The following is a 3,422-nucleotide window of genomic DNA, read 5'->3' as shown; positions in this document are numbered from 1 at the left end:
TCCCAAGACTGGGATAAGTGCCTTCTTAAATGCTCCATGGCTGCCTCCTTCCACGGCTCTCTTTCTTCCTGTGTTGATCATTTTTTGCTTGTTGCAGTCTATATCTCTTCCTCTCATCTCTTGAATTAAAAGTATTGATACAGATTTTATTGGCCCCCATTTTTCCTCTTTATGACAGTACTTTTTTTTTTTTTTTGTCATACTGAAGCATCTGATTGTATTCATGTCTAGAAAGGTTCTAAGTCAGGTGAGGAGTGGAGCCATATCTATCTTGTTATTTATGGAATTCCCAACAGCTAACTGGGGATATGGTCAGTAAATGTGTTGAAAATAATTAACATTCTTGGAGCCGGCGTTGCAGGTAAAGCTGCTGCCTGCAGTGCAGGCATCCCATATGGGTGCTGGTTTGAGTCCCAGTTACTCTACTTCCAATCCAACTTTCTGCTATCGCCTGGGAAAGTAGTAAAAGATGGCTGAAGTGCTTGGGCCTCTGCACCTGTGTGGGAGACATGGAAGAAGTGGATGGAAGATCTCTCTGCCTCTGCCTCTCTGTAACTCTGCCTTTCAAATAAATAAATAAATAAATAAATCTTTTTTAAAAATAAAATAATTAACATTCTCACCACAAAGAAATGTTAAATGTTTGAGAGGATAAATATATTTGCCCTGACTGGACATTACACAATCTATATATGCAATGAAACATCACACAGTAACCCCATAAATAAATATTTTTATTTACTGTTAAATTAAAAAAATATATATGTAAAAAAACCTCAACAACAACAAAATTTCTTTTTTTTTTTTTTTGACAGAGTTAGACAGTGAGAGAGAGAGATACAGAGAGAAAGGTCTTCCTTTTCCATTGGTTTACCCCCTAAATGGCCACTATGGTCGGCTTGCTGCGCCGATCTGAAGCCAGGAGCCAGGTGCTTCCTCCTGGTCTCCCATGCAGGTGCAGGGCCCAAACAACTGGGTCATCCTCCACTGCCTTCCCCGGCCACAGCAGAGAGCTGGACTGGAAGAGGAGCAACCGAGACAGAACCGGCGCCCCAAACGGGACTAGAACCTAGGGTGCCGGTGCCGCAGGCGGAGGATTAGCCAAGTGAGCCACAGCATCGGCCATCAACAACACACACATACATATGAAAATAACTAGCTTGAATTTATCCCTGTTCAGTTCCAAGACCTTGCTACACCTCCTCTTGCACTTGGCAGGTCTGGGGTTAACTATCTGTTAAACAAGATTTGGGTGATTTGTCCGTGGAACTGCAAATAGAGCTTCTGGATGCAGATCACCATCCTCTGGGTCCCCACAGAGCCCCAATCACTTCCAAAGACAGCCAGACATGCTTTTCTTTTCTCCATTAAACTTGAGTAAGAACTTTTTCCAAACCAGGTCTGCCTTCCAGTACTTCAAGATACTTTCCTAGAATGTTTCATGCTTAGCTTGTTCTTAGAGTTGGCATCTTATTGACACGCAGAAACTCAGGTTCCCAAAATACAGCACACTTGTGTGCTGACTGGGTCAGCTCTCTTGGACTTGAGCTATTCTGTTTGAAGACAACAGGATTGTCCTCTCTGACAACAGAACCAGAATGAGCCAATGGGTATGGGTTCAGCAACTTGTTGGTTTCATTGATTTTCTCACCATGCATAAGCTGGTTATGACTTCAAATTAGCCTTTCTTAACAGTTTTATACTTTTATCCTATACACAATACCTTTACATCCTGTTGAAGTGATGTGTTTCCATGTATGTTTATTTGTTTTCAATTTACTTATTTAATGCAGAACAATATTTTGGCTCTAATCTTGTTCTTACTTTAATTAAAAGACATGGTGATTATCACATTTGATTTACACAGGTGGTTTCCTACACTCTCAATTCTTTTTTAAGTTTTTCTTTATTTTTAAATGACATATAATAATTGCACAGATTTATGGGGTCCAATGTGATGTATACATGTATATACATTATGTAATGATCAAATCAGGCTAATTAGAATATCCTTGCCTCAAATATTTATTGCTGCTTTTGAATGAAAGATTATGTCTTCTTTCCTAGATATTTAAAAATAGAAATTACTGTTGACTATAGTCACCCTAGCTGTTCAATAAAACTCTATACCTTATTAATCATATCTAACTTTAATTTTGCATCACTGTACCCAGGTTTTCTTCAGCCCTCTTCCCCTTCTCCAGTTTCTGTTAACCATTATCCCACTCTCTAGTCCTGTGAGATCAACTATTTAATTTTTATGTATTCATTTTTATGATAGTGTTCTAAAAATTATTATTGTGTTTGCTTATTTGAGGCGGAGAAAGAGAGAGAGAGAGAGATAGAGAGACAGAGACAGAGAGACAGAGACAAAAGAGAGACAGAGAGAGACAGAGACATCACCTATGTCGCTCCCCGTCTTCGTGGAGGAACGACACAGGACCCTGCGCTGTTCTTTCGTCTGCTCGGCCCTCCCCGGGTTTGCTGCTGGTTCTTCCCGGGTTGGCTACCGACCCTTCACCTCCGTGGAGGGGTGGGCCCCCTGCCACTTTCCCCACTTCCGCAGGGGAGCGGCACACCACCGGCCAGCTCTCTCGGGGGCTGCTCAGGTGTTCCTTCAGATGTTCCTGGTGCATGTTGTCTCTCTCCTCCTTTATAGTCCTCTTCCACCAATCCATGCTCTGATACCCACATGCCAAGTATGCTGCTCTCCTCCAATCAGGAGCAGGTCCTGCTGTTTATTGGTTGAACTGGAGGCAGCTGTGTAGAAGCTGTTTCCTCCTCTCCCAGCGCCATATTGTGGGAGAGCAGATGCATAAAATAAGTCTTAATTCGAGTAACAGTCTAGTCCCAGTTGCTCCCCACAACCTATCCACTGGTTCACTTCCTAAATGCCTACAATAACTGAGGCTGGGGCCAGGAGCTAGGAACTCAGTCCAGGTTCTGCATCTCCCTCAAAGCTTTCACATTGACTTTTTATATTGAAGTGGTTCTGTGCACATCTCCATAGTTTACTCCCATCTCCTTCAAGTGTTTGCCCAAATATCACCTCTCCCATGTCCACCATGTTTAAAATTGCAACTTCCTTGGACCTCCAATTCTCCTCCTGTGCTTTATCCCCCAACCCCATATCACATCAACTTATAACACACTAAGTTTTGAACACATCATGTTTATTTTCTAAAACTTGTTTCCTGCAACTGGAATATAAGCTCTGGGAGGGCAAAGATTTGTGTCTTTGTTTGCTAATATAACCTTTGTGCTAGGAATGGTGCACTGGTCATGGGATGTGCTCAGTTAATAGCTGTGCAATGAATGAAGTCATAAAGGCTTAATTTTCACATTGTTATTGATCTCTGTAGTACAGCACCCACAGAGTTTGCAAACCAGAAGGGAACTCCATGTAACGTTCTCTTCAAATT

The sequence above is a fragment of the Oryctolagus cuniculus genome, chromosome 7 (genome assembly GCF_964237555.1).
Source record: "Oryctolagus cuniculus chromosome 7, mOryCun1.1, whole genome shotgun sequence".
NCBI lineage: Eukaryota > Metazoa > Chordata > Mammalia > Lagomorpha > Leporidae > Oryctolagus > Oryctolagus cuniculus.
Note: the sequence above shows the minus strand (reverse complement) of the source record.